The 13,190-nt window shown below is 35.3% G+C and overlaps 1 long non-coding RNA gene across 6 annotated transcripts in view; it reads right to left on the bottom strand.

Annotated features, from left to right (window-relative positions):
- LOC134138856 (uncharacterized) overlaps window positions 1-13,190 on the bottom strand; it is a 155,374-nt gene that overhangs the window by 104,134 nt on the left and 38,050 nt on the right. For 5 of the 6 annotated variants that reach the window (XR_009958035.1, XR_009958031.1, XR_009958032.1 and 2 more), the window contains exon 4: window positions 12,698-12,793. The exons of the other annotated variant lie outside the window; for it this stretch is intronic. This is a non-coding gene — a long non-coding RNA (uncharacterized LOC134138856). The remainder of the gene's footprint in view (window positions 1-12,697; window positions 12,794-13,190) is intronic. 6 annotated transcript variants of the gene reach the window in all.

The raw sequence follows: 13,190 nt of genomic DNA, 5'->3' as shown, positions 1-13,190 counted from the left end.
AAAGTTACACACATGCAGGCAGAGTGAGAAAATTCTTTTGCTGACACTATATTCTCATTTGTATAATTTAAAAGATATTCTCATTAAATAGATTATTTAATTTAAAATGATTAGAACTGACAATTTTTCATTGATTATTAATGAAAATTAATCACTTGTCATAAAATGTCAGTGATCGAACCATGGTCTCTTTCATTCTCCCTATGGCTGTAGAAATCCAAAAGCCAAACCATATATGACAAAAGAAAAATACATAAATCCAGCAAATACAGCTGGGCAGCAATGTGACGACCCTCCCTGTAGCTGAAGGAGTATTGCTTTGCTGTTCTACTGCAATACTGATTTTTTATTATAGCATCTTTCTGCTGAGTTTCTCATATGTGAGCTACTGGAGTATGAACGGAAACAGCACTGCTACACTGATTCTTGTTCAGTTTACCCTCTCTGTATAAAACAGATTCTCATTTGAAAATAATTACTTCTCTCCTTCAAATTGGTTGAAATCCGTGACCTGAGCAGTGAGTGGAAGTTGCATTTGGTAGATATAGTCTTTTCTGTTAGCTGGACACAGGAGGGAGTTTCATATAAAACTTCTGTTTCTTCAGAATGCTCATCTATTTCCAATGTCATACATTGTTAAAGTAAAGCAAAGGCTAAATGAGATGCTAACAACATACATGAACATAGAAGTTCATAGCAACTTCAAATTTCTCTATGAACCACTCTTCAAAAACAAATTAAAAGTCTCTAGATACTGCAGATATTTTTGACTCGTATTTCTTTTATTAAAAATAAACAACAGTGAACACTTAGAGATACTTAAGTGAAACCATGTCCATAAAACTTGCACAGATCAGACCAATGACACACATTTATTTATGGATTAAAAATAGGTATTAATTTTGAATCTCTCCTTTTTTTTTTCTTGTGGAGTAACTGTTTATTAATTTGCTAACTGGAGTATTGTTTTTTTAAAAAAAGAAAAATATGGAATGGTAAATATTATTTTGTTCTATTAAAATTTGAAAAAAAAAGTCACAATGAATAATATACTGATTTTTCCTACTTGAGGATGCTTTATATGCTGAATTTGAGCTCCCTGAATAAACATATTTCCAGTTTTAATAGGCTAGGACAGAGGAAACTTCTCTTCTTCTTTTCAATCTGTAAATTGATTATTAATAGATCATTGGCTGTATTTGTGGTTTGATCTCTAAAATTCATGTTCAATTATCATTGGTTAATAACATGAGTTATTAACTCTTCTTCATTAACTTTCCATCTTGAAAGTCCCCCTAGTTTGTTCTAAGGTTCAAGATTTGCCAAGTTATTTTGATGCTGACCTCCCAGTGAAACTGCTGGATTGACATAGATATCACATAGCAGTGGAAAAGGGAATGGAGAGGAACATGAGGCCAAGAGATCTTGTGTGTTATAAAGTGAAGGGGGTGAAATGATCTTGCTCATAGCTCTTGACTGCCAGACTAGGATTATACGTGTAGGTACCTGAATTAGGAGTGCCTACACAGGAATCTCAAGTCCTTCTGATTTCATGTTTCCAAAATATAACCCACATCCCCTCTTAGCCGATAACATATTTTTTTTAACTTCGCCTACTCCAGAGCCTCACAAATTCCTAATCCAGGTCCACCATGTCTTAATTCCTCTGTATTGCCCAGATATCTCCTACATCTTTACCAGTCAATCTCATAGTTGCCTACTATTTCCAATTCACTTGTATCCTCCATGCCCCAAATCCTCTTGTGCTCAAACCCCATCAAATCTTTCTGAATCCCCTCAGGCAGTTGTCTCCTGCTACAAGCATCCTGTTGGCTGCTTTGCCTGTTTGAGACCTTCCCGTGAACTCATTCCAGCCTGACAGCACTGGCATCTACCCACCACTTCATAACAAAAGTGTAGAAGGTTGATTAGTCTCACTGATCTGGATCATAGCCATTGTTTCTATTACAGTCACAAAAATGGATACGTGTGTTGGCTTATCTTTGAAGAGTATACAGGAGCTCTGTTTATATTTCTATCATTTCTATGTCATGGCTCTAATAACCATTTTTTTGTAGCCTATATTCCAGCTGCATTATGTACCCCATGTGAAATGCAATACTTCGCATGTGAATAAATTGAGTCAGCAGGTCCAACTGATTTCCATATAAAAATTACGCAGTTAAGTAACTCTTAGCTTGTTGCTTGTGGGTACATTTATGCTAAAAGGGAATTGGGTGAATTCAATGTACATTCAAGTGAACATGCAGGGGCAATATTTTTAGAAGTTCCCATGTACCTCTAATGTTTATTAAGAAAGTCAAGAAAGCTTCCTAAATGAAAGCATTAACTCTGATGTCATGGCTGGATTTCAGCTCAGGTTATTGCACTCTGCCTGCTTCATTTTCCCTTGCATTTTTAATTAGATTCAGCATTTTTCTGCTTGTGTCCTAAGCCATTTTACAATGTGGCTGTGCTCTATTAACCACTGCAGCATAGTACACCAAACATGTACTGCAGAATTGACTGCAGCAATTTCCTTCTGTATAGCTTGTAGTGTAAAACACTTTTGAGGAATTCCAGAAAGAAGAGTTGTGTATAAACGTGTGGGCACTTAGTATGAAATTAATTTAGCAAGCAAAGCCTGACCAGCCTCTCTGGTCCTGATCCAGCAAAGCACTTCAACACATGTGGGATTCTTTTGGCTTCAGTTCTCCCAGGTGTATGTTGCTAGATTTGTGTTCAAGAGCAGGAAATTCTGTCTGATCTGTGATCATAAATGCTGGTGAAGGTTCTGTATACTCATTGACCCTAATCTCCCATTTGGAGTTGATTTCCACGGTTTCTCCTTTTTCAGTCCAAGTCATCAGGTTTACCACACCAAACACCACATAGCCCTTCAAGGAAAATAATGTAGGCAATAATGCAGATTGCTGTATATTTTCAAGGGGGAAAGGACATCATTAACATTCACCTCTCAATTGCCTTGAGGGAAAAATCAGACTAAACCTCAGCACTGACACACAAAAATACCATGGCAATCTTAGGGTGTAATAAATATGTCATTGCCATGCAGGATGATTTGAGAGATTATAGTTGATATGTGCATTCTTTTTTTGGTCACTCATTTTATTAAAGTGAGATGCTCAGACTAATTAAAGGAATTTCTACATTATCTTTGCCTTCCATTCAAATGTGTCAGGTATGAAAAGCACCACAGATAATGGACTATGAAAATACAAGCACATATCACTTCTAAATTTGAATATTCAGACTTCTATCTTGCTTTTATCATCTATACTAGATTAAAAAGCCAGACACAAATCCTAATTACTGTGTTTGTTTACTGTACATTGTAGAAAGGAAGCTAACTGACAACTGATAGAACTATGAAAATAAGACTACTGTCTAGGGAACCGATTAGCTAAAAAAGCATAGCCAACAGGATCGTGTTCTCAAAAAGCAAAATCTCTCCATTTTTAAAGAATCTGAAGGTACTCCTTTCCAAGGGTATATGAAAAGAAGCAACATGTATCAAGGAAACAAAGCTAAACTAAGTGCTCCTTTACAACTGTATCTTTACCTTCTACCTTATCTAAAGAGAAAAATGTTTCCTTTTAAAGCAAGGAATTCTAGGAAAACTCTCTGAAATGACTTTATAAATATTAAAGCCTTAATACTCTTTATCAAAAAGAGAGCTCTCATTTTGATTACAAGCTTAGATACAAAGAATAAAAAGATATGACTGTTCTTTAAATACTTACTATGCTATAAGATTTCTTTGTGCGATGGTCCTTTTAAGAGATTTTGCATAAAATGCAAATATCTGATATTAAAAACTAGAACTGACTGGAACATTTTTGCAAGAATATCTTTTCAGAGAAATGCATAGATTTGGTAACATTAAAATGTTTAACAGGTTTGCACTGATTTTGCCTCATTGTTTGCTAGGCAACTACTTCATTTAGTAGCACCAATACTGATTGCACAGATTCCGGAAAACAACGTTATAATCAATATACTTCTGTATTGATGTAGTGGGGCATAGAAACAACACAGTGGTAGACAAGAAGTTAATGGGAGCCAAACAGTTTGATTAGTCCTGGAAACTGATCCTGCGTATGGGCAAGCAATTGAATTAGCAGACAGAATATGCAGTTTTTAAAGGCGGATGGGACAACTACTGAGAGATGTACACGCTCTTGAGAAAAACTATGGGGACAAAAAAGTACCTCTGAATCCCTGTTTCACAATAAACAAATGTCTGGATTCAGAACAAGCTATTTAGCTGATTTTGGCATTTGACACTTTCTTTTCTACTAAAAAACTTAGTGAGGAGCTTATGGTCTCATAATTTACAGGAGAGAAACTAAAGATGATCCTTCATGTGGGGATTATATTAACAAAACAGTTTAATGTAAACCATTAGACAATGTTAATAATCCTATTTGTATCATCTATATAATACGCACTTCCATACTATTTTGAAAGGTGAGCTAATGCAGATCTTTCTGTATGAGAAAGTATACCTATTGTGTAGCTGCATTGTATTTACACTGTTTTCTTAATCAGTTTGCAATGATTTATTTATATAGTTCAAAGAGTATATATTTGTGGGGAAAAACACAGAAAGCTGCTTCCAAATTGAAGAGAGTACATCTATTTCAGCAACAAAAAGTCATTGCAAAGCCTGAAGGTGCTTATAAAATCTCAAGTGAGAAACAGAAATTCATCTCAGTGTACATGCTGCATGGAGTTCTAGGGAATGATGGTCCCTGTTTTAAAATATAGTTGATCCATGCACTACGAAAATAGAAGCTAGAAAAAAATAGCTTTTGCTGAACCCTTTGGGTCAGAGAGAGATTAGCAGCTAATTATTCACCTTGGATATACTGTAATTGCAACTTTGTAATGAGTTTAAGATGAAATAAATGCTTTATAGTTGTGATTATAAAATATTTTGTACATTTTTAAAGAAACTATATGAATTGAAGTAACTTGCACAGTAGGGAAGAACTATTATGTTTTGTTATCTAGGCTCTTCTCTCATATCACTAAGGGCTACATTTTGACATTTTAGGAGAGATTTTCTGCCTGGATGTCCTTAGAAAAACAAACTATCAAAAAGCTACAACAAAATTTCACACCCTAGAGACCTCACCAACTGCTAAACAACAAAATGTTTAGCTTTCCAACCTAGCAAACAACATAGAGCAGTTAAAAAAGATAAATTCTTTTGACTCTAGCTATTATTAAGCTAAAACCATATGTTTTCCATGTACAGGATTCACTAAAAACTACAGTATGCATATAAGTTTATAAATATCACAATTCAGACTTTTAACTGTTTTACTTGCATAAAGTGTCCCTAATGCTACCCTAAACAAGCCCTATGAAGACTTCCCATTTCCTAGCTAATAGTACTCTAGTAATATGGCAATAGTTTTTTGTTCTTTATCAATGGATCTCAGTACAGGAAAACAAAAAATGTGGTAGTAGTAATAACAAATGTAGAAGTCATCAGTTTTTAAGCTATTTTACCTTGCATAAAAGAATATTTTAAGGTTCTCAAACTGAACATCAGTCCTGGAAAACAGCAAATGAGTTAAAGAGAAAAAGAAACAGAGATCTGTCCTGAGAGGACTCTTACTATGGCTGAACAAATCTCAAGGCTAAAGACATGGAAAGCTTTGAAAGCAAAGAACTTTTTTCATCATGAACTAGACGATACAGTAAACCCTCTCGAGCACACACAGTAGTCTTATGGAGAACACAAAAATATTTGGGAAGTCAGTAAATTTCAAGTTAAGATTTCACCTGTCAAAGTGAACACCAATCTCAGAAATTAGCAATACTTTTGAAAGTATGTAAAATCATTTTTAAGAGCGCACAAATTAACTTTATTTTACCTTCAAGGTATAATCTTGAAAACCTTTCATCAGCTTATTTCATCACTTCATTATGTAAAAGAGTAAGGTATTCATTTTTCAGATTTCCAGTTAGATAAATTAAATGGGTAAAATTACATCAAAATCCCTGGTTATATTCTGAGAGTTCGCTCAATTTATTGTAAGCTGTGCTGGCTTGGGAGCCTGTTGGCAGAAGTTCTTGAGCTAAGCAGAAGGATCTTGTGCTGATCTATTGCCTGCGGTACTCCTGTGCTTGGTATCAGGAGTCCTATCCATCTTTATGTAGTATTGAGGCTTGCCATAGAATTCGGATTGACTGCTATTTCTGTTTTCTCTACCCCATGCAAATCCAACAATCTATTCTAAAAGGAAATAAATGATCTGGAAATATAGTAGTAATAATTACACTTTCATGCTCTGGGGATAGGCATCTCCTGTATATTGTGGAGTCAGAAACTGTAGGAATAGAAAATAGCTAATGAAGTTAATACATTGCATCCTTGTAACTCGATAAGCTTTTATTGCCATTACTTGTAACAGATCATGGGACTTTGTGTTAAGCCAGCATACCGCCTCAAGACCTATCAGCCTTCAGCTGGGCTTCTCTCGACATGCCCAGAGATTTGTTTTGTCATGTCAGAGCAATTATTTAATGATCAGGTGACTTTACCTACTTTAATTTATCTTTTCTTTAGTTTCGTACAATTGTATAGCATAAGTCTGATTATTGTGTACTAATAAAGAGTTATTCTGTATAGAGTGAACTATCTATGACCCAAGAATAAAACATAGCAAGGAGGAAGACATGCATAGGATGGCAATAAGGGCCCTTCAAGAGCAGGCACAGCATAACGCTGAAGGCCCAGGGCTGTGATCAGCTCTCCAGTAGTCATTCCCTGTTCAATTATTGATCATCAAAGGCATCTCACCTCAACAGCTAGGTAAAATCAGTTTTAGGGTAACAAAAAAAATAACAAGTACCCAACATGTATGAAACAATAAATTTGGATGTATTGTGAAACTGCAAACCAATGAAGAAAAAGCAAGGTGTAGAGCGTGTTAAGAAACATAGAAATGACCCTAGACAGATCCAAGAGTGAAGAGGAAGAAAACATCAACATCATACTCTTCCTGAGGAAAGATACTGATAACCTGCTGCACCCACTTCCCCTACTCCCCAGGTGAAGCCAATAACCTTAGGAGGGTGAACATAGCATTAGAGAACAGGGGCAGAAACCAGAAGGTTTGTGGGTATATCATTTTAACAGTATGTAATTTTAACTATGGGTGTTAGCATCATTATAACAGGACTAATAATAATTCTTTGATTAGACTGTTAAGATTATAATTAGATTAACAAAAAATTCCTGGCTGTGTATACACAGTGTGTTCCTTTTACCTGTAACAAGACTACCTGTAACCAAAAAATGGTGGAAATTCAAAAAATCTATTTTGTAGACAGGGCCTGAGAACCTTATTTATTTATTTTAATTTATTCTAGGAAAAAATAAAAAGCCTTAAAATGGAACTGCATTCTGAGTAATTATATCTTACCTAAAACTGTGTTACCTTACTTAAATAACTTGTAGGCCTGTCTCAGGAATTGTAACTATATCCTGATGAACTGGAAAACATATTTTACGTTCAAGATGTATGTTCTCCGATTTATATCCATTGTCATTACTGCAACTGATCATTTCAGTGCAGTGCAGCACTCATCATCCTTGCTTCCTAGCAGTGATTTTATCTGACAAATCTGATGGCAAACAAGTTGTATTTACACTGTGATCCTTGAAGTGCTAGAAGGCTATGGTTCACAGTAAGCAACAACTGTGCTTTGACTGTAATGCTTATGCCCAAATATCTTTAATTAAAATGCATAATCAGGATTATGTGAAGTGTGAATTTTTATGTTTCTAAATAGATAAGAAAACTAGGGACAGTTTCAAATCTTTTTTAGTGACTGTAAAAATCTCTGTACTTTTATTCTTTTTATTACCATTCAAGTGAACCTAACTGTACTCTTTAAATATATTAAATACATAGAATCATAGAATCGGTAAGATTGGAAGGGACCTCCAGTAACAGTTTGCATCACATACTGAATTCCAGAACATAAAAGCCTAGGCTTGGGCTTTTTTCTTTTTTTTCCTCTCATTCTCTTTTCTCTTTTTTTCTCTTACTGATAATATTCTTGAAGAGATTAACAGTGATTTGTCATTACTGAACTTCACAGAAACAACACACACAAGTATTTTTCACAGGGAAGTACAGATGATCAGATAGGTGCAAATGAAAAAAGTAGCTTAATATTGCATAAAAGAATGATAACATATACATTTAATATTTGGCAAAACCCCAGGGTAATTTTTAATCATAAAGTATAGTATTTTGGACAGTAAATTTTCATTGAGCTCAGGAAACTGAAGCTTAACACAGAAGTAAGATGGGTTTACTACCTACTATGCTTTGCTTCACAGCTCACAAATTTGTTCAGAATACGACTTTTCATATTTGTAGGCATTGCCGTAAAGTGATATCCCAGCTCATGCACATGACAGAGTTGTGGGGTTCCTCTAGGCCATCCAAGGTATTTATCGCCTGCTCAGGGTTTGCTCAGGTATTCTGTGAGCCTTGACACTTAACTCTGCAAACCTTTCAGCAACCTTGGAAAAAATTAACATTCACCCTACTGTTACTAATCTAACCTTTGCACAGAGCTCTGTCTTATTCATATCATTGTCTACTATATCAAAGGGGAAAAAAAGAGGAAAGAGGTAAAGTTTGAGAAGCCTTTCATACTACTGCCCAAGATAAGTTATCAGCTGTACTTCACAGTTCAATGTCAACAGCAAAGCCTCATAGGATTGATTCATCTGAATGCTGCTACCTCTTTGCCTTTCAAGTTGGGGTGAAATGGCAGCATCTGATGTTTGAGCAAGTGACTAAAGTCTTTCTTTCCTAGAGAAACACAAAAATTTTGGCTTAGAATCAAGAAGGGTCAATAGAGCCCATGATCATAGCTTAGGTGTTGGGAGATGGTGTCTGAAGGAGAAGGGAAGCATGTGGGGGAAGGAAAAGGCAGGGAAATCAGCAAACAAGTCATATCTTTTAGTGTACATGCCCTGTGTACAGTTAAGAGGTTACTGCAGACTGATTCCAAATAACTGAATAGTATTAAGGACGTGGTACTACTATACTATTGTATCACATCTTTAATGCTCTCCAGTCTCCAAGAGGGCATCTAATTTATACAGAGGACTGTCTCATGGGCTAATCCGGAACGTTTAGTAAGGAGATATAAAAAACAGATCTACATCTAGACAGCTTACTGGTAAAAACTGAAAGACAGCCTGTCTGCTACAGCCTTCCACTAAGGCCCTTATATTACTACATTTTCCAGCACCAGTAGCTGAATTCAATTCCTGAATTGTAATATAAACCCTTGAGGGATATACATGACTTTGCTCTTTCTGCTTAGCTCCCAGGTCAGGATGCTGAGGGTACTCATGAGGAAAATACAGAGCAACTTACTCCCAAAAGAGGAATTAAAAAAAAAAAAAAAAAAAAAACAAAAAAAAAAAAAAAAAAACACCAACCTTCTGGCCTTCTTTGGTTGATAAGACAACTCACTAGTTTCTGCTTTAACCTCATTATGAAATTTACTCTGAAGATGGCAGAAGATAGAACTGCAAAGGCCTTTTCTCAGCCACATCTGTTCTGAATATGATTAGCTCCTCAGTGTTAGACCAGCCACTTGAAACCAACTGATTTCAGACAGCAGGAACAGCTTTTGAGTACTAGAGACCCAAATCAAGACTGTGTTGCTTCTCAGTCCCTGGAGGCATTCATTTAGAAAATGTAAGCCAGACATCCAAGACTGGGAGTAAGTGTGCACATGAGTAGCCCTTCCTCAGCCTGAGTCTGACATAGAAATAAATTGTAGGGGCTCCTCTTCTCTCTTATTGGAGAGCTGCCTGCAAAGTTTGGCCCCAGATCTTACATGAACTGTTCGTCAGGTTAGACAGTTACCAATCTGAGATGAACAGATTCTTCACTTTCCCTCACAAGTTTTCTTCTTTTGCTTGTTGTGTAAAACCTTAAAGATTGAACTCTGATTCTATGATTCTATGAATGACACTTCACATCAGTCACCATACAAGATCACCATGGTCTTTCCTCTTGAATTCTTTTGTCACTCATATGAAACTATTAACTCCAAGATAGTCTTGCAGTTTCCTAAGACAGGACAGGGAAAAAAAAAATAGAAATGAGCAAGAGAGATAGATGACTGAGTTTGTTTAAATTGAAGAAAGAAAATCAGGCAGCTGATATTTAGAGAAAAGTTAGCCAGCAACCCTAGTTGCCTCTGACTATACATTTGTTTTGATTTACTTTTCATATTTCCTGCTTAGTTCTACTTCATAATAACAGATATTACTTCTGATTTGGGGGTATTTCTGTTTTCCTATAATTGCAATAAAGACAGGAAACTTCAGAAATTTAGACTAGAAAACCTTCTCTGCTCTAATGCACATGAGACAAAGACAGAGGAGGTGATTCTGTTTCACAGATATGTGAGAGTTCAGTTAAGAGATATTCACTTCAGAAAAATTCAAGTGTACTACGCAGAAAACTAAATTTTTGATTTTTTTTTTAAGAAGATTTAGAAGGATTTAAAGCAGATGTTAGGTAAAAAGCTTCAGTACCACTGGTGGGAGCACCAACCAGAATGCAGGCTTCTGCTTTTCAGAGTGCCCTGATTACAAATCTATTGAGCTACTAATAGGAACATCTTAAATGAAGTGGGACCTCTTCAGTCCTTTCAAAAAGTACATTTAAGTGTACAAAAATCACTACTGACTTTAGAAACTCTGAGCTGTGAAGGAACCACAGATATGCTGGACAGAGGTATCTGCTTTGCAACTTGTAGGCATCTGGTATCAAGAGAGGTGCACGAATTCACACAAGACTCATAGGAACAATATATTTTTTTATTCATATAGTATTCTCCTTGACCCTTGACAGAATCCGTTCTTCCCTTCACATACATTCTTAGTGCCTCTCCAGATTAATTGGACTTTCAGCTGTACAGCTTACTCTCTCTGTAAAAGATTGATTAATACATACAACAGGCATATGACATGAGAGCTGCTACCTATGCCACACCTCATAATCTCATGTTCTATTACCAATTAAATTCTATCTAAGGGAAGTCCAGAATTTTGTTGGCTGATGGAAAAGAGTGCTCTATTTTTTGGCACTGTTTGTCAACTAGCATATCATCAACCAGTTCCACTTCCTCAATTCTAATTATAGCTGAAGTAGATAATGTACATTTGTTCCTCAGCAAGTGTAATGCAGCATCCACTTTTTCACTCAGTACTACCTTAAACAAGAACAAGAATTCATCCTTTAAAGTGACAATAAATTCTTTAAAATATTCAAACTTTTTCGGCAAGAATGGACAAAAGTCTTACCAATGAGTAATGTCTGTTACTACTGAAAATTTTTGAATTGATTACTGAGATATTTTATGCCCAGGCCTCTAGTAGTATTCTGATATTTTCTTTTATAGATTTTGCTTCCTTAGATTAACTACTTGCTTTTTGAAAAACTAATGGATTGGTTTTAATATCAGTCTTTTGTACATTTTTGTAAACTTTGTCTCTTCACTGTTGACACATCCATGAGACGCTACATGGATTTCCATTTTATGTTATGAAGGTCAACAAAAGATAAATGTACTCTGTCAATGCAAGGAGATTCAATATATCAAATCCTTTTCACCTCATTCCTGGCTTCACTGGGATTACAAGGATGAGTTCCTCCAATTATGGTGTTTGTTTTCTTACATTGAGCAGGCTAGAAAACATCCTTGCATGCATTCAAAAATTTCTTATGTGCAGTTATCAGATTTTGGACATATCCTTTGTCATTAAAAAATGATAAACAAGCTCACTGCTTTTCCAATGACACATACCTGCATATTACCAAGGAAAATACTATTGGACTAAAAAAGTTTTGTAAGAGATTATAACCACTTTGTTCTGATCAATTTCTTCTAAAGTATGATGCAGGATTTTTAGATGGTGAGTTTATAATGTGATTAAGTAGAATTTAGAAAGAGCCTGATATATCTAATGCAAAAAAAAATTTTTCTTAAGCTTTGAAATGAAATGGGTGAATTACTTTTTCAGCACGTTTAATTTTCTTTTAACTAACATACAGTATCACAAAAAGTATTAGGGATGTACATTTGTAGAGAGAAAAAACAACCAGAAAAAATAGAAAATGGACACTTTCCAAGTGATTTCTGTCTTCTCTGACCTTGGTATCCCTAAACCTGCTGACCACAAAGATAAGTCAAGCTTCATTTTGACAAAGAGACTGATAAATAGTTTCCATGCTAAAAACTAGTACCTGAAATTGATTGCATTGTCACTATAAACCATTGCCAGCCAGACTATTCCTCATATCCAGTAATATATTTCAAGCATTTATTTTGCAATAAAAGACATTTTAAAGTACTGTATCAGATATGAGTAATAATGGTTCTCTGATTTTACAAAGTAAAGAAGTCTTTCTAATCTCTGATTCTAGAAAATAGAGAAATAGGTAAAATAGGTTAAATATTGGAATTCATAAGGGATCTTTTATCAATACAGAAGCATATTTAACATGAGATCTGCATACTCAATTACTGATACACTTGAAACTGTAAAACCTTTTCTGTAACCTAACATATCGTATTAATTCGGGGGCTAAAGAGGTTTCACAAAACCTACCTATTGTCTTAAGATCATCTACTGGGAAGACCACAGAAGCAAATATAGTTGATGGAAAATGATCTAGTCTGAAGACAGAGGTAAAGGAGTTGCTTCCTAAAGGGGAAAAGAGGGAATGGAGTGGATAACAAGTCAGAACATCTAAGCTGGATGATCATGTAGATGATGTGACTATTCCTTAGTCTACCCACTGGTATGGTATATATATATACAGAAGCAAAATAGATACAAGATGGAGATTTCTGAACATGGATCTTAGAATTCCAGCATACTCAGATGCTTTTACATCTCTGAATTTTCCTCTGTTCCCAGAGATCATATAGACACAGTTGATCTGGCATTAAGCTGTCTAGTTTCAAGCATATAAGCGTTTCCAAAGTAGAATAGAACAAAGAGTTACTGTACTGGTTGTAATGCAACTAGTACATATTTCAGGTGTCAAAACAGACAAAAATGTTTCATTTATTTAGTTAATAACAACTGTATTTAATCT

Source organism: Rhea pennata, chromosome 1 (genome assembly GCF_028389875.1).
Source record: "Rhea pennata isolate bPtePen1 chromosome 1, bPtePen1.pri, whole genome shotgun sequence".
NCBI lineage: Eukaryota > Metazoa > Chordata > Aves > Rheiformes > Rheidae > Rhea > Rhea pennata.
Note: the sequence above shows the minus strand (reverse complement) of the source record. Positions and strands in the feature narration are given on the sequence as shown.